This window comes from Pan paniscus, chromosome 15, assembly GCF_029289425.2.
Source record: "Pan paniscus chromosome 15, NHGRI_mPanPan1-v2.0_pri, whole genome shotgun sequence".
NCBI classification, from domain to species: Eukaryota; Metazoa; Chordata; class Mammalia; order Primates; family Hominidae; genus Pan; species Pan paniscus.
In genome coordinates, this window is record NC_073264.2 from 19,453,053 (window position 1) to 19,474,903 (window position 21,851).

Sequence of the window (21,851 nt, forward strand, 5' to 3'; positions counted from 1 at the left end):
GGTAAAGGCCCGAATATCCACTTGCAGACTTTACAAACAGAGTGTTTTCAAACTGCTCTATGAAAAGAAATGTTAAACTCTGTGAGCTGAACGCACAAATCATTAAGTTGTTTCAGAGAATGATTCTGTCTCCTTTTTAAAAGAAGATATTTCCTTTTCTGTCATTGGCCTCAAATCTCTTGAAATCTCCAATTGCAAAACCCACAAAAAGAGAGTTTCAAATCTGCTCTGTCTAAAGAAAGGTTCAACTCTGTGAGCTGAATACACACAACACAAAGAAGTTACTGAAAATTCTTCTGTCTAGCATTATATGAAGAAATAACGTTTCCAACGAAGGCCTCAAAGAGGTCCAAATATCCACTTGCAGACTTTACAAAGAGAGTGCTTCCAAACTGCTCTGTGAAAAGAAACGTTAAACTCTGTCAATTGAAGGCACAGATCAGAAACTAGTTTCTAAAAATGATTCTGTCTGGTTTTTAAACGAAGATATTTCCTTTTCTACCATTGGCCTCAAATCGCTTGAAATCTCCAATTGCAAAATCCACAAAAACAGAGTTTCAAATCTGCTCTGTCTAAAGAAAGGTTCAAGTCTGTGAGGTGAATACACACAACACAAAGAAGTTACAGAAAATTCTTCTGTGTAGCATTATATGAAGAAATACCGTTTCCAACGAAGGCCTCTAAGGGGTCCAAATATACACTTGCAGATTTTACAAACAGAGTGTTTTCAAACTGCTCTATGAAAAATAAGGATATACTTTGTCAGGTGGATGCACACATCACAAAGTAGTTTCTGAGAATGATTCTGTCTACTTTTTAAACAAACATATTTCGTTTTCTGTCACTGACCTCAATTCGCTTGAAATCTCCACATGTAATTTCCACAAAAAGAGGGTTTCAAATCTACTCTTTCTAAAGGAATGTTCAACTCTGTGAGTTGAATACACAAACACAAAGAAGTTACTGAGAATTCCTCTGTCTAGCATTTTATGAAGAAATCCCACTTCCAACGAAGGCCTCAAAGAGGTCCAAATATCCACTTGCAGACTTTACAAAGAGAGTGCTTCCAAACTGCACTGTGAAAAGAAAAGTTAAACTCTGTCAGTTGAAGGCACACATCAGAAACTAGTTTCTGAAAATGATTCTGTCTAATTTTTAAACGAAGATATTTCCTTTTCTTCCATTGACCTGAAATCCCTTGAAATCTCCAATTGCAAATTCCAAAAGGAGAAAGTTTCATATATGCTCTCCCTAAACAAATGTCCAACTCTGTGAGCTGAATACACACAACACAAGGAAGTTACTGAGAAATCTTCTGTCTTGCATTATACGAAGAAATACCGTTTCCAACGAAGGCCTCGTAAAGGTCCAAATATCCACTTGCAGACTTTACAAACAGAGTGTTTTCAAACTGCTCTATGAAAAGAAAGGTTAAAGTCTGTGAGCTGAACGCACAAATCATTAAGTTGTTTCAGAGAATGATTCTGTCTAGTTTTTAAACGAAGATATTTCCTTTTCTGTCATTGGCCTCAATTCGCTTGAAATCTCCACATGTAAATTAAACAAAAAGAGTGTTTCAAATCTACTCTGTCTAAAGGAAGGTTCAACTCTGTGATTTGAATACACACACACAAAGAAGTTACTGAGAATTCTTCTGTCTAGCATTTTATGAAGAAATCCCGCTTCCAACGAAGGCTTCAAAGAGGTCCAAATATCCACTTGCAGACTTTACAAAAAGAGTGTTTTCAAACTGCTCTATGAAAAGAAAGGTTAAACTCTGTTAGCTGAACGCACAAATCATTACGTTGTTTCAGAGAATGATTCTGTCTAGTTTTTAAACGAAGATATTTCCCTTTCTACCATTGGCCTCAAATCGCTTGAAATCTCCAATTGCAAATTCCATAAAAAGAGAGTTTGAAATCTGCTCTCTCTAAAGAAAGGTTCAACCCTCTGAGTTGAATACACACAACGCTAAGAAGTTACTGAGAATTGTTCTGTCTAGCATTATATGAAGGAATCCCGTTTCCAACGAAGGCCTGAAAGAGGTCCAAATATCCGCTTCCAGACATTACAAACAGAGCGTTTCCTAACTGCTCTATGAAAAGGAAGGTTAAACTCTGTGACCTGAACACACAAATCATTAAGTTTCTTCAGAGAATGATTCTGTCTAGTTTTTATACGAAGATATTTACTTTTCAACCATTGGCCTCAAATCGCTTGAAAACTCCAATTGCGAAATCCACAAAAAGAGAGTTTCAAATCTGCTCTGTCTAAAGAAAGGTTCAACTCTGTGTGCTGAATACACAACACAAAGAAGTTACTGAAAATTCTTCTGTCTAGCATTATATGAAGAAATCCCTTTTCCAATGAAGGACTCAAAGAGGTGTAAATATACACTTGCAGATGTTACAAAGAGAGTGTTTTCAAACTGCTCTATGAAAAGAAAGGTTAAACTTTGTCAGGTGGATGCACACATCACAAAGTAGTTTCTGAAAATGATTCTGTCTAGTTTTTAACGAACATATTTGGTTTTCTGTCATTGACCTCAATTCGCTTGAAATCTCCACATGTAAATTCCACAAAAAGAGTGTTTATATGAAGAAATCCCGTTTCAAACGAAGGCCTGCTAAAAGCCCGAATATCCACTTGCAGACTATACAAACAGAGTGTTTTCAAACAGCTCTATGAAAAGAAAGGTTAAACCCTGTGAGCTGAACGCACAAGTCATTAAGTTGTTTCAGAGAATGATTCTGTCTAGTTTTTAAACGAAGATATTTCCTTTTCTACCATTGGCCTGAAATCGCTTGAAATCTCCAATTGCAAATTCCACAAAAAGAGAGTTTCAAATATGCTCTGTGTAAAGAAAGGTTAAACTCTGTGAGCTGAAGACACACAACACAAGGAAGTTACTGAGAATTCTTCTGTCTTGCATTATATGAAGAAATCCCGTTTCCAACGAAGGCCTCGTAGAGTTCCAAATATCCACTTGCAGACTTTTCAAACAGAGTGTTTTCAAACTGCTCTATGAAAAGAAAGGTTAAACTCTGTCAGGTGGATGCACACATCACAAAGTAGTTTCTCAGAATGATTCTGTCTAGTTTTTAAACGGAGATATTTCCCTTTCTACCATTGGCCTCAAATCGCTTGAAATCTCCAACTGCAAATTCCACAAAAAGAGAGTTTCAAATCTTCTCTCTCTAAAGAAAGGTTCAACCCTGTGAGTTGAATACACACAACGCTAAGAAGTTACTGAGAATTGTTCTGTCTAGCATTATATGAAGGAATCCCGTTTCCAACGAAGGCCTGAAAGAGGTGCAAATATCCCCTTCCAGACTTTACAAACAGAGTGTTTCCTAACTGCTCTATGAAAAGTAAGGTTAAACTCTGTGAGCTGAACGCACATATCTTTAAGTTGTTTCAGAGAATGAGTCTGTCTAGTTTTTATACGAAGATATTTCCTTTTCTACCATTGGCCTGAAATCGCTTGAAATCTCCAATTGCAAATTCTAAAAAAAGAATGTATCAAATATGCTCTGTCTAAAGAAAGGTTCAACTCTGTGAGCTGAATACACACAACACAAGGAAGTTACTGGGAAATCTTCTGTCTTGCATTATATGAAGAAATCCCGTTTCCAACGAAGGCCTGGTAAAGGCCCAAATATCCATTTGCAGACTTTACAAACAGAGTGTTTTCAAACTGCTCTATGAAAAGAAATGTTAAACTCTGTGAGCTGAACGCACAAATCATTAAGTTGTTTCAGAGAATGATTCTGTCTCCTTTTTAAAAGAAGATATTTCCTTTTCTGTCATTGGCCTCAATTCGCTTGAAATCTCCACATGTAAATTAAACAAAAAGAGTGTTTCAAATCTACTCTGTCTAAAGGAAGGTTCAACTCTGTGAGTTGAATACACACACACAAAAAGTTACTGAGAATTCTTCTGTCTAGCATTTTATGAAGAAATACCCCTTCCAACGAAGGCCTCAAAGAGGTCCAAATATCCACTTGCAGACTTTACAAAGAGAGTGCTTCCAAACTGCTCTGTGAAAAGAAACGTTAAACTCTGTCAGTTGAAGGCACACATCACAAACTAGTTTCTGAAAATGATTCTGTCTAGTTTTTAAACGAAGATATTTCCTTTTCTGTCATTGGCCTCAATTCGCTTGAATTCTCCACATGTACATTAAACAAAAAGAGTGTTTCAAATCTACTCTGTCTAAAGGAAGGTCCAACTCTGTGAGTTGAATACACACACACAAAGAAGTTACTGGGAATTCTTCTGTCTAGCATTATATGAAGAAACCCCGTTTCCAACGAAGGCCTCCAAGACGTCCAAATATCCACTTGCAGACTTTACAAACAGAGTGTTTTCAAACTGCTCCATGAAAAGAAAGGTTCAACTTTGTCAGGTGGATGCACACATCACAAAGTAGTTTCTGAGAATGATTCTGTCTAGTTTTTAAACAATGATATTTCGTTTTCTGTCATTGACCTCAATTCGCTTGAAATCTCCACATGTAAATTCCACGAAAAGAGTGCATCAAATCAACACTGTCTAAAGTAAGGTTCAACTCTGTGAGTTTAATACACACACACAAGGAAGTTACTGAGAATTCTACTGTCTAGCATTTTATGTAGAAATCCCGCTTCCAAAGAAGGCTTCAAAGAGGTCCAAATATCCACTTGCAGACTTAACAAACAGAGTGTTTTCAAACAGCTCTATGAAAAGAAAGGTTAAACCCTGTGAGCTGAACGCACAAGTCATTAAGTTGTTTCAGAGAATGATTCTGTCTGGTTTTTAAACGAAGATATTTCCTTTTCTACCATTGGCCTGAAATCGCTTGAAATCTCCAATTGCAAATTCCACAAAAAGAGAGTTTCAAATATGCTCTGTCTAAAGAAAAGTTAAACTCTGTGAGCTGAAGACACACAACACAAGGAAGTTACTGAGAATTCTTCTGTCTTGCATTATATGAAGAAATCCCGTTTCCAACGAAGGCCTCGTAGAGTTCCAAATATCCACTTGCAGACTTTTCAAACAGAGTGTTTTCAAACTGCTCTATGAAAAGAAAGGTTAAACTCTGTCAGGTGGATGCACACATCACAAAGTAGTTTCTCAGAATGATTCTGTCTAGTTTTTAAACGGAGATATTTCCCTTTCTACCATTGGCCTCAAATCGCTTGAAATCTCCAACTGCAAATTCCACAAAAAGAGAGTTTCAAATCTGCTCTCTCTAAAGAAAGGTTCAACCCTGTGAGTTGAATACACACAACGCTAAGAAGTTACTGAGAATTGTTCTGTCTAGCATTATATGAAGGAATCCCGTTTCCAACGAAGGCCTGAAAGAGGTCCAAATATCCGCTTCCAGACTTTACAAACAGAGTGTTTCCTAACTGCTCTATGAAAAGTAAGGTTAAACTCTGTGAGCTGAACGCACATATCTTTAAGTTGTTTCAGAGAATGAGTCTGTCTAGTTTTTATACGAAGATATTTCCTTTTCTACCATTGGCCTGAAATCGCTTGAAATCTCCAATTGCAAATTCTAAAAAAAGAATGTATCAAATATGCTCTGTCTAAAGAAAGGTTCAACTCTGTGAGCTGAATACACACAACACAAGGAAGTTACTGGGAAATCTTCTGTCTTGCATTATATGAAGAAATCCCGTTTCCAAAGAAGGCCTGGTAAAGGCCCAAATATCCATTTGCAGACTTTACAAACAGAGTGTTTTCAAACTGCTCTATGAAAAGAAATGTTAAACTCTGTGAGCTGAACGCACAAATCATTAAGTTGTTTCAGAGAATGATTCTGTCTCCTTTTTAAAAGAAGATATTTCCTTTTCTGTCATTGGCCTCAATTCGCTTGAAATCTCCACATGTAAATTAAACAAAAAGAGTGTTTCAAATCTACTCTGTCTAAAGGAAGGTTCAACTCTGTGAGTTGAATACACACACACAAAAAGTTACTGAGAATTCTTCTGTCTAGCATTTTATGAAGAAATACCCCTTCCAACGAAGGCCTCAAAGAGGTCCAAATATCCACTTGCAGACTTTACAAAGAGAGTGCTTCCAAACTGCTCTGTGAAAAGAAACGTTAAACTCTGTCAGTTGAAGGCACACATCACAAACTAGTTTCTGAAAATGATTCTGTCTAGTTTTTAAACGAAGATATTTCCTTTTCTACCATTGGCCTGAAATCGCTTGAAATCTCCAATTGCAAATTCCAAAAATGAATGTTACAAATATGCTCTGTCTAAAGAATGGTTAAACTCTGTGATCTGAATACACACAACACAAGGAAGTTACTGAGAAATCTTCTGTCTTGCATTATATGAAGATATCCCGTTTCCAAAGAAGGCCTCGTAAAGGCCCAAATATCCCCTGGCAGACTTTACAAAGAGAGTCTTTTCAAACTGCTCTATGAAAAGAAAGGTTAAGCTCTGTGAGCTGAACGCACAAATCATTAAGTTGTTTCAGAGAATGATTCTGTCTAGTTTTTAAACGAAGATATTTCCTTTTCTGTCATTGGCCTCAATTCGCTTGAATTCTCCACATGTACATTAAACAAAAAGAGTGTTTCAAATCTACTCTGTCTAAAGGAAGGTCCAACTCTGTGAGTTGAATACACACACACAAAGAAGTTACTGGGAATTCTTCTGTCTAGCATTATATGAAGAAACCCCGTTTCCAACGAAGGCCTCCAAGACGTCCAAATATCCACTTGCAGACTTTACAAACAGAGTGTTTTCAAACTGCTCCATGAAAAGAAAGGTTCAACTTTGTCAGGTGGATGCACACATCACAAAGTAGTTTCTGAGAATGATTCTGACTAGTTTTTAAACAGTGATATTTCGTTTTCTGTCATTGACCTCAATTCGCTTGAAATCTCCACATGTAAATTCCACGAAAAGAGTGCATCAAATCAACACTGTCTAAAGTAAGGTTCAAATCTGTGAGTTTAATACACACACACAAGGAAGTTACTGAGAATTCTACTGTCTAGCATTTTATGTAGAAATCCCGCTTCCAAAGAAGGCTTCAAAGAGGTCCAAATATCCACTTGCAGACTTAACAAACAGAGTGTTTTCAAACAGCTCTATGAAAAGAAAGGTTAAACCCTGTGAGCTGAACGCACAAGTCATTAAGTTGTTTCAGAGAATGATTCTGTCTAGTTTTTAAACGAAGATATTTCCTTTTCTACCATTGGCCTGAAATCGCTTGAAATCTCCAATTGCAAATTCCACAAAAAGAGAGTTTCAAATATGCTCTGTCTAAAGAAAGGTTAAACTCTGTGAGCTGAAGACACACAACACAAGGAAGTTACTGAGAATTCTTCTGTCTTGCATTATATGAAGAAATCCCGTTTCCAACGAAGGCCTCGTAGAGTTCCAAATATCCACTTGCAGACTTTTCAAACAGAGTGTTTTCAAACTGCTCTATGAAAAGAAAGGTTAAACTCTGTCAGGTGGATGCACACATCACAAAGTAGTTTCTCAGAATGATTCTGTCTAGTTTTTAAACGGAGATATTTCCCTTTCTACCATTGGCCTCAAATCGCTTGAAATCTCCAACCGCAAATTCCACAAAAAGAGAGTTTCAAATCTGCTCTCTCTAAAGAAAGGTTCAACCCTGTGAGTTGAATACACACAACGCTAAGAAGTTACTGAGAATTGTTCTGTCTAGCATTATATGAAGGAATCCCGTTTCCAACGAAGGCCTGAAAGAGGTCCAAATATCCGCTTCCAGACTTTACAAACAGAGTGTTTCCTAACTGCTCTATGAAAAGTAAGGTTAAACTCTGTGAGCTGAACGCACATATCTTTAAGTTGTTTCAGAGAATGAGTCTGTCTAGTTTTTATACGAAGATATTTCCTTTTCTACCATTGGCCTGAAATCGCTTGAAATCTCCAATTGCAAATTCTAAAAAAAGAATGTATCAAATATGCTCTGTCTAAAGAAAGGTTCAACTCTGTGAGCTGAATACACACAACACAAGGAAGTTACTGGGAAATCTTCTGTCTTGCATTATATGAAGAAATCCCGTATCCAACGAAGGCCTGGTAAAGGCCCGAATATCCACTTGCAGACTTTACAAACAGAGTGTTTTCAAACTGCTCTATGAAAAGAAATGTTAAACTCTGTGAGCTGAACGCACAAATCATTAAGTTGTTTCAGAGAATGATTCTGTCTCCTTTTTAAAAGAAGATATTTCCTTTTCTGTCATTGGCCTCAATTCGCTTGAAATCTCCACATGTAAATTAAACAAAAAGAGTGTTTCAAATCTACTCTGTCTAAAGGAAGGTTCAACTCTGTGAGTTGAATACACACACACACAAAAGTTACTGAGAATTCTTCTGTCTAGCATTTTATGAAGAAATACCCCTTCCAACGAAGGCCTCAAAGAGGTCCAAATATCCACTTGCAGACTTTACAAAGAGAGTGCTTCCAAACTGCTCTGTGTAAAGAAACGTTAAACTCTGTCAGTTGAAGGCACACATCACAAACTAGTTTCTGAAAATGATTCTGTCTAGTTTTTAAACGAAGATATTTCCTTTTCTACCATTGGCCTGAAATCGCTTGAAATCTCCAATTGCAAATTCCAAAAAAAGAATGTTACAAATATGCTCTGTCTAAAGAATGGTTAAACTCTGTGATCTGAATACACACAACACAAGGAAGTTACTGAGAAATCTTCTGTCTTGCATTATATGAAGATATCCCGTTTCCAAAGAAGGCCTCGTAAAGGCCCAAATATCCCCTGGCAGACTTTACAAAGAGAGTCTTTTCAAACTGCTCTATGAAAAGAAAGGTTAAGCTCTGTGAGCTGAACGCACAAATCATTAAGTTGTTTCAGAGAATGATTCTGTCTAGTTTTTAAACGAAGATATTTCCTTTTCTGTCATTGGCCTCAATTCGCTTGAATTCTCCACATGTACATTAAACAAAAAGAGTGTTTCAAATCTACTCTGTCTAAAGGAAGGTCCAACTCTGTGAGTTGAATACACACACACAAAGAAGTTACTGGGAATTCTTCTGTCTAGCATTATATGAAGAAACCCCGTTTCCAACGAAGGCCTCCAAGACGTCCAAATATCCACTTGCAGACTTTACAAACAGAGTGTTTTCAAACTGCTCCATGAAAAGAAAGGTTCAACTTTGTCAGGTGGATGCACACATCACAAAGTAGTTTCTGAGAATGATTCTGACTAGTTTTTAAACAGTGATATTTCGTTTTCTGTCATTGACCTCAATTCGCTTGAAATCTCCACATGTAAATTCCACGAAAAGAGTGCATCAAATCAACACTGTCTAAAGTAAGGTTCAACTCTGTGAGTTTAATACATACACACAAGGAAGTTACTGAGAATTCTACTGTCTAGCATTTTATGTAGAAATCCCGCTTCCAAAGAAGGCTTCAAAGAGGTCCAAATATCCACTTGCAGACTTAACAAACAGAGTGTTTTCAAACAGCTCTATGAAAAGAAAGGTTAAACCCTGTGAGCTGAACGCACAAGTCATTAAGTTGTTTCAGAGAATGATTCTGTCTGGTTTTTAAACGAAGATATTTCCTTTTCTACCATTGGCCTGAAATCGCTTGAAATCTCCAATTGCAAATTCCACAAAAAGAGAGTTTCATATATGCTCTGTCTAAAGAAAGGTTAAACTCTGTGAGCTGAAGACACACAACACAAGGAAGTTACTGAGAATTCTTCTGTCTTGCATTATATGAAGAAATCCCGTTTCCAACGAAGGCCTCGTAGAGTTCCAAATATCCACTTGCAGACTTTTCAAACACAGTGTTTTCAAACTGCTCTATGAAAAGAAAGGTTAAACTCTGTCAGGTGGATGCACACATCACAAAGTAGTTTCTCAGAATGATTCTGTCTAGTTTTTAAACGGAGATATTTCCCTTTCTACCATTGGCCTCAAATCGCTTGAAATCTCCAACCGCAAATTCCACAAAAAGAGAGTTTCAAATCTTCTCTCTCTATAGAAAGGTTCAACCCTGTGAGTTGAATACACACAACGCTAAGAAGTTACTGAGAATTGTTCTGTCTAGCATTATATGAAGGAATCCCGTTTCCAACGAAGGCCTGAAAGAGGTCCAAATATCCCCTTCCAGACTTTACAAACAGAGTGTTTCCTAACTGCTCTATGAAAAGGAAGGTTAAACTCTGTGAGCTGAACGCACATATCTTTAAGTTGTTTCAGAGAATGAGTCTGTCTATTTTTTATACGAAGATATTTCCTTTTCTACCATTGGCCTGAAATCGCTTGAAATCTCCAATTGCAAATTCTAAAAAAAGAATGTATCAAATATGCTCTGTCTAAAGAAAGGTTCAACTCTGTGAGCTGAATACACACAACAGAAGGAAGTTACTGAGAAATCTTCTGTCTTGCATTATATGAAGAAATCCCGTTTCCAACGAAGGCCTGGTAAAAGCCCGAATATCCACTTGCAGACTTTACAAACAGAGTGTTTTCAAACTGCTCTATGAAAAGAAATGTTAAACTCTGTGAGCTGAACGCACAAATCATTAAGTTGTTTCAGAGAATGATTCTGTCTACTTTTTAAAAGAAGATATTTCCTTTTCTGTCATTGGCCTCAATTCGCTTGAAATCTCCACATGTAAATTAAACAAAAAGAGTGTTTCAAATCTACTCTGTCTAAAGGAAGGTTCAACTCTGTGAGTTGAATACACACACAAAAAAAAGTTACTGAGAATTCTTCTGTCTAGCATTTTGTGAAGAAATACCCCTTCCAACGAAGGCCTCAAAGAGGTCCAAATATCCACTTGCAGACTTTACAAAGAGAGTGCTTCCAAACTGCTCTGTGAAAAGAAACGTTAAACTCTGTCAATTGAAGGCACACATCACAAACTAGTTTCTGAAAATGATTCTGTCTAGTTTTTAAACGAAGATATTTCCTTTTCTACCATTGGCCTGAAATCGCTTGAAATCTCCAATTGCAAATTCCAAAAAAAGAATTTTACAAATATGCTCTGTCTAAAGAATGGTTAAACTCTGTGATCTGAATACACACAACACAAGGAAGTTACTGAGAAATCTTCTGTCTTGCATTATATGAAGATATCCCGTTTCCAAAGAAGGCCTCGTAAAGGCCCAAATATCCCCTGGCAGACTTTACAAAGAGAGTCTTTTCAAACTGCTCTATGAAAAGAAAGGTTAAGCTCTGTGAGCTGAACGCACAAATCATTAAGTTGTTTCAGAGAATGATTCTGTCTAGTTTTTAAACGAAGATATTTCCTTTTCTGTCATTGGCCTCAATTCGCTTGAATTCTCCACATGTACATTAAACAAAAAGAGTGTTTCAAATCTACTCTGTCTAAAGGAAGGTCCAACTCTGTGAGTTGAATACACACACACAAAGAAGTTACTGGGAATTCTTCTGTCTAGCATTATATGAAGAAACCCCGTTTCCAACGAAGGCCTCCAAGACGTCCAAATATCCACTTGCAGACTTTACAAACAGAGTGTTTTCAAACTGCTCCATGAAAAGAAAGGTTCAACTTTGTCAGGTGGATGCACACATCACAAAGTAGTTTCTGAGAATGATTCTGACTAGTTTTTCAACAATGATATTTCGTTTTCTGTCATTGACCTCAATTCGCTTGAAATCTCCACATGTAAATTCCACAAAAAGAGTGCATCAAATCAACACTGTCTAAAGTAAGGTTCAACTCTGTGAGTTTAATACACACACACAAGGAAGTTACTGAGAATTCTACTGTCTAGCATTTTATGTAGAAATCCCGCTTCCAAAGAAGGCTTCAAAGAGGTCCAAATATCCACTTGCAGACTTAACAAACAGAGTGTTTTCAAACAGCTCTATGAAAAGAAAGGTTAAACCCTGTGAGCTGAACGCACAAGTCATTAAGTTGTTTCAGAGAATGATTCTGTCTGGTTTTTAAACGAAGATATTTCCTTTTCTACCATTGGCCTGAAATCGCTTGAAATCTCCAATTGCAAATTCCACAAAAAGAGAGTTTCAAATATGCTCTGTCTAAAGAAAGGTTAAACTCTGTGAGCTGAAGACACACAACACAAGGAAGTTACTGAGAATTCTTCTGTCTTGCATTATATGAAGAAATCCCGTTTCCAACGAAGGCCTCGTAGAGTTCCAAATATCCACTTGCAGACTTTTCAAACAGAGTGTTTTCAAACTGCTCTATGAAAAGAAAGGTTAAACTCTGTCAGGTGGATGCACACATCACAAAGTAGTTTCTCAGAATGATTCTGTCTAGTTTTTAAATGGAGATATTTCCCTTTCTACCATTGGCCTCAAATCGCTTGAAATCTCCAACCGCAAATTCCACAAAAAGAGAGTTTCAAATCTGCTCTCTCTAAAGAAAGGTTCAACCCTGTGAGTTGAATACACACAACGCTAAGAAGTTACTGAGAATTGTTCTGTCTAGCATTATATGAAGGAATCCCGTTTCCAACGAAGGCCTGAAAGAGGTCCAAATATCCGCTTCCAGACTTTACAAACAGAGTGTTTCCTAACTGCTCTATGAAAAGTAAGGTTAAACTCTGTGAGCTGAACGCACATATCTTTAAGTTGTTTCAGAGAATGAGTCTGTCTAGTTTTTATACGAAGATATTTCCTTTTCTACCATTGGCCTGAAATCGCTTGAAATCTCCAATTGCAAATTCTAAAAAAAGAATGTATCAAATATGCTCTGTCTAAAGAAAGGTTCAACTCTGTGAGCTGACGGAAGTTACTGGGAAATCTTCTGTCTTGCATTATATGAAGAAATCCCGTATCCAACGAAGGCCTGGTAAAGGCCCGAATATCCACTTGCAGACTTTACAAACAGAGTGTTTTCAAACTGCTCTATGAAAAGAAATGTTAAACTCTGTGAGCTGAACGCACAAATCATTAAGTTGTTTCAGAGAATGATTCTGTCTCCTTTTTAAAAGAAGATATTTCCTTTTCTGTCATTGGCCTCAAATCTCTTGAAATCTCCAATTGCAAAACCCACAAAAAGAGAGTTTCAAATCTGCTCTGTCTAAAGAAAGGTTCAACTCTGTGAGCTGAATACACACAACACAAAGAAGTTACTGAAAATTCTTCTGTCTAGCATTATATGAAGAAATAACGTTTCCAACGAAGGCCTCAAAGAGGTCCAAATATCCACTTGCAGACTTTACAAAGAGAGTGCTTCCAAACTGCTCTGTGAAAAGAAACGTTAAACTCTGTCAATTGAAGGCACAGATCAGAAACTAGTTTCTAAAAATGATTCTGTCTGGTTTTTAAACGAAGATATTTCCTTTTCTACCATTGGCCTCAAATCGCTTGAAATCTCCAATTGCAAAATCCACAAAAACAGAGTTTCAAATCTGCTCTGTCTAAAGAAAGGTTCAAGTCTGTGAGGTGAATACACACAACACAAAGAAGTTACAGAAAATTCTTCTGTGTAGCATTATATGAAGAAATACCGTTTCCAACGAAGGCCTCTAAGGGGTCCAAATATACACTTGCAGATTTTACAAACAGAGTGTTTTCAAACTGCTCTATGAAAAATAAGGATATACTTTGTCAGGTGGATGCACACATCACAAAGTAGTTTCTGAGAATGATTCTGTCTACTTTTTAAACAAACATATTTCGTTTTCTGTCACTGACCTCAATTCGCTTGAAATCTCCACATGTAATTTCCACAAAAAGAGGGTTTCAAATCTACTCTTTCTAAAGGAATGTTCAACTCTGTGAGTTGAATACACAAACACAAAGAAGTTACTGAGAATTCCTCTGTCTAGCATTTTATGAAGAAATCCCACTTCCAACGAAGGCCTCAAAGAGGTCCAAATATCCACTTGCAGACTTTACAAAGAGAGTGCTTCCAAACTGCACTGTGAAAAGAAAAGTTAAACTCTGTCAGTTGAAGGCACACATCAGAAACTAGTTTCTGAAAATGATTCTGTCTAGTTTTTAAACGAAGATATTTCCTTTTCTTCCATTGACCTGAAATCCCTTGAAATCTCCAATTGCAAATTCCAAAAGGAGAAAGTTTCATATATGCTCTCCCTAAACAAATGTCCAACTCTGTGAGCTGAATACACACAACACAAGGAAGTTACTGAGAAATCTTCTGTCTTGCATTATACGAAGAAATACCGTTTCCAACGAAGGCCTCGTAAAGGTCCAAATATCCACTTGCAGACTTTACAAACAGAGTGTTTTCAAACTGCTCTATGAAAAGAAAGGTTAAAGTCTGTGAGCTGAACGCACAAATCATTAAGTTGTTTCAGAGAATGATTCTGTCTAGTTTTTAAACGAAGATATTTCCTTTTCTGTCATTGGCCTCAATTCGCTTGAAATCTCCACATGTAAATTAAACAAAAAGAGTGTTTCAAATCTACTCTGTCTAAAGGAAGGTTCAACTCTGTGATTTGAATACACACACACAAAGAAGTTACTGAGAATTCTTCTGTCTAGCATTTTATGAAGAAATCCCGCTTCCAACGAAGGCTTCAAAGAGGTCCAAATATCCACTTGCAGACTTTACAAAAAGAGTGTTTTCAAACTGCTCTATGAAAAGAAAGGTTAAACTCTGTTAGCTGAACGCACAAATCATTACGTTGTTTCAGAGAATGATTCTGTCTAGTTTTTAAACGAAGATATTTCCCTTTCTACCATTGGCCTCAAATCGCTTGAAATCTCCAATTGCAAATTCCATAAAAAGAGAGTTTGAAATCTGCTCTCTCTAAAGAAAGGTTCAACCCTCTGAGTTGAATACACACAACGCTAAGAAGTTACTGAGAATTGTTCTGTCTAGCATTATATGAAGGAATCCCGTTTCCAACGAAGGCCTGAAAGAGGTCCAAATATCCGCTTCCAGACATTACAAACAGAGCGTTTCCTAACTGCTCTATGAAAAGGAAGGTTAAACTCTGTGACCTGAACGCACAAATCATTAAGTTTCTTCAGAGAATGATTCTGTCTAGTTTTTATACGAAGATATTTACTTTTCAACCATTGGCCTCAAATCGCTTGAAAACTCCAATTGCGAAATCCACAAAAAGAGAGTTTCAAATCTGCTCTGTCTAAAGAAAGGTTCAACTCTGTGTGCTGAATACACAACACAAAGAAGTTACTGAAAATTCTTCTGTCTAGCATTATATGAAGAAATCCCTTTTCCAATGAAGGACTCAAAGAGGTGTAAATATACACTTGCAGATGTTACAAAGAGAGTGTTTTCAAACTGCTCTATGAAAAGAAAGGTTAAACTTTGTCAGGTGGATGCACACATCACAAAGTAGTTTCTGAAAATGATTCTGTCTAGTTTTTAACGAACATATTTGGTTTTCTGTCATTGACCTCAATTCGCTTGAAATCTCCACATGTAAATTCCACAAAAAGAGTGTTTATATGAAGAAATCCCGTTTCAAACGAAGGCCTGCTAAAAGCCCGAATATCCACTTGCAGACTATACAAACAGAGTGTTTTCAAACAGCTCTATGAAAAGAAAGGTTAAACCCTGTGAGCTGAACGCACAAGTCATTAAGTTGTTTCAGAGAATGATTCTGTCTAGTTTTTAAACGAAGATATTTCCTTTTCTACCATTGGCCTGAAATCGCTTGAAATCTCCAATTGCAAATTCCACAAAAAGAGAGTTTCAAATATGCTCTGTGTAAAGAAAGGTTAAACTCTGTGAGCTGAAGACACACAACACAAGGAAGTTACTGAGAATTCTTCTGTCTTGCATTATATGAAGAAATCCCGTTTCCAACGAAGGCCTCGTAGAGTTCCAAATATCCACTTGCAGACTTTTCAAACAGAGTGTTTTCAAACTGCTCTATGAAAAGAAAGGTTAAACTCTGTCAGGTGGATGCACACATCACAAAGTAGTTTCTCAGAATGATTCTGTCTAGTTTTTAAACGGAGATATTTCCCTTTCTACCATTGGCCTCAAATCGCTTGAAATCTCCAACTGCAAATTCCACAAAAAGAGAGTTTCAAATCTTCTCTCTCTAAAGAAAGGTTCAACCCTGTGAGTTGAATACACACAACGCTAAGAAGTTACTGAGAATTGTTCTGTCTAGCATTATATGAAGGAATCCCGTTTCCAACGAAGGCCTGAAAGAGGTGCAAATATCCCCTTCCAGACTTTACAAACAGAGTGTTTCCTAACTGCTCTATGAAAAGTAAGGTTAAACTCTGTGAGCTGAACGCACATATCTTTAAGTTGTTTCAGAGAATGAGTCTGTCTAGTTTTTATACGAAGATATTTCCTTTTCTACCATTGGCCTGAAATCGCTTGAAATCTCCAATTGCAAATTCTAAAAAAAGAATGTATCAAATATGCTCTGTCTAAAGAAAGGTTCAACTCTGTGAGCTGAATACACACAACACAAGGAAGTTACTGGGAAATCTTCTGTCTTGCATTATATGAAGAAATCCCGTTTCCAACGAAGGCCTGGTAAAGGCCCAAATATCCATTTGCAGACTTTACAAACAGAGTGTTTTCAAACTGCTCTATGAAAAGAAATGTTAAACTCTGTGAGCTGAACGCACAAATCATTAAGTTGTTTCAGAGAATGATTCTGTCTCCTTTTTAAAAGAAGATATTTCCTTTTCTGTCATTGGCCTCAATTCGCTTGAAATCTCCACATGTAAATTAAACAAAAAGAGTGTTTCAAATCTACTCTGTCTAAAGGAAGGTTCAACTCTGTGAGTTGAATACACACACACAAAAAGTTACTGAGAATTCTTCTGTCTAGCATTTTATGAAGAAATACCCCTTCCAACGAAGGCCTCAAAGAGGTCCAAATATCCACTTGCAGACTTTACAAAGAGAGTGCTTCCAAACTGCTCTGTGAAAAGAAACGTTAAACTCTGTCAGTTGAAGGCACACATCACAAACTAGTTTCTGAAAATGATTCTGTCTAGTTTTTAAACGAAGATATTTCCTTTTCTACCATTGGCCTGAAATCGCTTGAAATCTCCAATTGCAAATTCCAAAAAAAGAATGTTACAAATATGCTCTGTCTAAAGAATGGTTAAAGTCTGTGATCTGAATACACACAACACAAGGAAGTTACTGAGAAATCTTCTGTCTTGCATTATATGAAGATATCCCGTTTCCAAAGAAGGCCTCGTAAAGGCCCAAATATCCCCTGGCAGACTTTACAAAGAGAGTCTTTTCAAACTGCTCTATGAAAAGAAAGGTTAAGCTCTGTGAGCTGAACGCACAAATCATTAAGTTGTTTCAGAGAATGATTCTGTCTAGTTTTTAAACGAAGATATTTCCTTTTCTGTCATTGGCCTCAATTCGCTTGAATTCTCCACATGTACATTAAACAAAAAGAGTGTTTCAAATCTACTCTGTCTAAAGGAAGGTCCAACTCTGTGAGTTGAATACACACACACCAAGAAGTTACTGGGAATTCTTCTGTCTAGCATTATATGAAGAAACCCCGTTTCCAACGAAGGCCTCCAAGACGTCCAAATATCCACTTGCAGACTTTACAAACAGAGTGTTTTCAAACTGCTCCATGAAAAGAAAGGTTCAACTTTGTCAGGTGGATGCACACATCACAAAGTAGTTTCTGAGAATGATTCTGTCTAGTTTTTAAACAATGATATTTCGTTTTCTGTCATTGACCTCAATTCGCTTGAAATCTCCACATGTAAATTCCACGAAAAGAGTGCATCAAATCAACACTGTCTAAAGTAAGGTTCAACTCTGTGAGTTTAATACACACACACAAGGAAGTTACTGAGAATTCTACTGTCTAGCATTTTATGTAGAAATCCCGCTTCCAAAGAAGGCTTCAAAGAGGTCCAAATATCCACTTGCAGACTTAACAAACAGAGTGTTTTCAAACAGCTCTATGAAAAGAAAGGTTAAACCCTGTGAGCTGAACGCACAAGTCATTAAGTTGTTTCAGAGAATGATTCTGTCTGGTTTTTAAACGAAGATATTTCCTTTTCTACCATTGGCCTGAAATCGCTTGAAATCTCCAATTGCAAATTCCACAAAAAGAGAGTTTCAAATATGCTCTGTCTAAAGAAAAGTTAAACTCTGTGAGCTGAAGACACACAACACAAGGAAGTTACTGAGAATTCTTCTGTCTTGCATTATATGAAGAAATCCCGTTTCCAACGAAGGCCTCGTAGAGTTCCAAATATCCACTTGCAGACTTTTCAAACAGAGTGTTTTCAAACTGCTCTATGAAAAGAAAGGTTAAACTCTGTCAGGTGGATGCACACATCACAAAGTAGTTTCTCAGAATGATTCTGTCTAGTTTTTAAACGGAGATATTTCCCTTTCTACCATTGGCCTCAAATCGCTTGAAATCTCCAACTGCAAATTCCACAAAAAGAGAGTTTCAAATCTGCTCTCTCTAAAGAAACGTTCAACCCTGTGAGTTGAATACACACAACGCTAAGAAGTTACTGAGAATTGTTCTGTCTAACATTATATGAAGGAATCCCGTTTCCAACGAAGGCCTGAAAGAGGTCCAAATATCCGCTTCCAGACTTTACAAACAGAGTGTTTCCTAACTGCTCTATGAAAAGTAAGGTTAAACTCTGTGAGCTGAACGCACATATCTTTAAGTTGTTTCAGAGAATGAGTCTGTCTATTTTTTATACGAAGATATTTCCTTTTCTACCATTGGCCTGAAATCGCTTGAAATCTCCAATTGCAAATTCCAAAAAAAGAATGTTACAAATATGCTCTGTCTAAAGAATGGTTAAACTCTGTGATCTGAATACACACAACACAAGGAAGTTACTGAGAAATCTTCTGTCTTGCATTATATGAAGATATCCCGTTTCCAAAGAAGGCCTCGTAAAGGCCCAAATATCCACTGGCAGACTTTACAAAGAGAGTCTTTTCAAACTGCTCTATGAAAAGAAAGGTTAAGCTCTGTGAGCTGAACGCACAAATCATTAAGTTGTTTCAGAGAATGATTCTGTCTAGTTTTTAAACGAAGATATTTCCTTTTCTGTCATTGGCCTCAATTCGCTTGAATTCTCCACATGTACGTTAAACAAAAAGAGTGTTTCAAATCTACTCTGTCTAAAGGAAGGTCCAACTCTGTGAGTTGAATACACACACACAAAGAAGTTACTGGGAATTCTTCTGTCTAGCATTATATGAAGAAACCCCGTTTCCAACGAAGGCCTCCAAGACGTCCAAATATCCACTTGCAGACTTTACAAACAGAGTGTTTTCAAACTGCTCCATGAAAAGAAAGGTTCAACTTTGTCAGGTGGATGCACACATCACAAAGTAGTTTCTGAGAATGATTCTGACTAGTTTTTAAACAGTGATATTTCGTTTTCTGTCATTGACCTCAATTCGCTTGAAATCTCCACATGTAAATTCCACGAAAAGAGTGCATCAAATCAACACTGTCTAAAGTAAGGTTCAACTCTGTGAGTTTAATACACACACACAAGGAAGTTACTGAGAATTCTACTGTCTAGCATTTTATGTAGAAATCCCGCTTCCAAAGAAGGCTTCAAAGAGGTCCAAATATCCACTTGCAGACTTAACAAACAGAGTGTTTTCAAACAGCTCTATGAAAAGAAAGGTTAAACCCTGTGAGCTGAACGCACAAGTCATTAAGTTGTTTCAGAGAATGATTCTGTCTAGTTTTTAAACGAAGATATTTCCTTTTCTACCATTGGCCTGAAATCGCTTGAAATCTCCAATTGCAAATTCCACAAAAAGAGAGTTTCAAATATGCTCTGTCTAAAGAAAGGTTAAACTCTGTGAGCTGAAGACACACAACACAAGGAAGTTACTGAGAATTCTTCTGTCTTGCATTATATGAAGAAATCCCGTTTCCAACGAAGGCCTCGTAGAGTTCCAAATATCCACTTGCAGACTTTTCAAACAGAGTGTTTTCAAACTGCTCTATGAAAAGAAAGGTTAAACTCTGTCAGGTGGATGCACACATCACAAAGTAGTTTCTCAGAATGATTCTGTCTAGTTTTTAAATGGAGATATTTCCCTTTCTACCATTGGCCTCAAATCGCTTGAAATCTCCAACCGCAAATTCCACAAAAAGAGAGTTTCAAATCTGCTCTCTCTAAAGAAAGGTTCAACCCTGTGAGTTGAATACACACAACGCTAAGAAGTTACTGAGAATTGTTCTGTCTAGCATTATATGAAGGAATCCCGTTTCCAACGAAGGCCTGAAACAGGTCCAAATATCCGCTTCCAGACTTTACAAACAGAGTGTTTCCTAACTGCTCTATGAAAAGTAAGGTTAAACTCTGTGAGCTGAACGCACATATCTTTAAGTTGTTTCAGAGAATGAGTCTGTCTAGTTTTTATACGAAGATATTTCCTTTTCTACCATTGGCCTGAAATCGCTTGAAATCTCCAATTGCAAATTCTAAAAAAAGAATGTATCAAATATGCTCTGTCTAAAGAAAGGTTCAACTCTGTGAGCTGACGGAAGTTACTGGGAAATCTTCTGTCTTGCATTATATGAAGAAATCCCGTATCCAACGAAGGCCTGGTAAAGGCCCGAATATCCACTTGCAGACTTTACAAACAGAGTGTTTTCAAACTGCTCTATGAAAAGAAATGTTAAACTCTGTGAGCTGAACGCACAAATCATTAAGTTGTTTCAGAGAATGATTCTGTCTCCTTTTTAAAAGAAGATATTTCCTTTTCTGTCATTGGCCTCAAATCTCTTGAAATCTCCAATTGCAAAACCCACAAAAAGAGAGTTTCAAATCTGCTCTGTCTAAAGAAAGGTTCAACTCTGTGAGCTGAATACACACAACACAAAGAAGTTACTGAAAATTCTTCTGTCTAGCATTATATGAAGAAATAACGTTTCCAACGAAGGCCTCAAAGAGGTCCAAATATCCACTTGCAGACTTTACAAAGAGAGTGCTTCCAAACTGCTCTGTGAAAAGAAACGTTAAACTCTGTCAATTGAAGGCACAGATCAGAAACTAGTTTCTAAAAATGATTCTGTCTGGTTTTTAAACGAAGATATTTCCTTTTCTACCATTGGCCTCAAATCGCTTGAAATCTCCAATTGCAAAATCCACAAAAACAGAGTTTCAAATCTGCTCTGTCTAAAGAAAGGTTCAAGTCTGTGAGGTGAATACACACAACACAAAGAAGTTACAGAAAATTCTTCTGTGTAGCATTATATGAAGAAATACCGTTTCCAACGAAGGCCTCTAAGGGGTCCAAATATACACTTGCAGATTTTACAAACAGAGTGTTTTCAAACTGCTCTATGAAAAATAAGGATATACTTTGTCAGGTGGATGCACACATCACAAAGTAGTTTCTGAGAATGATTCTGTCTACTTTTTAAACAAACATATTTCGTTTTCTGTCACTGACCTCAATTCGCTTGAAATCTCCACATGTAATTTCCACAAAAAGAGGGTTTCAAATCTACTCTTTCTAAAGGAATGTTCAACTCTGTGAGTTGAATACACAAACACAAAGAAGTTACTGAGAATTCCTCTGTCTAGCATTTTATGAAGAAATCCCACTTCCAACGAAGGCCTCAAAGAGGTCCAAATATCCACTTGCAGACTTTACAAAGAGAGTGCTTCCAAACTGCACTGTGAAAAGAAAAGTTAAACTCTGTCAGTTGAAGGCACACATCAGAAACTAGTTTCTGAAAATGATTCTGTCTAATTTTTAAACGAAGATATTTCCTTTTCTTCCATTGACCTGAAATCCCTTGAAATCTCCAATTGCAAATTCCAAAAGGAGAAAGTTTCATATATGCTCTCCCTAAACAAATGTCCAACTCTGTGAGCTGAATACACACAACACAAGGAAGTTACTGAGAAATCTTCTGTCTTGCATTATACGAAGAAATACCGTTTCCAA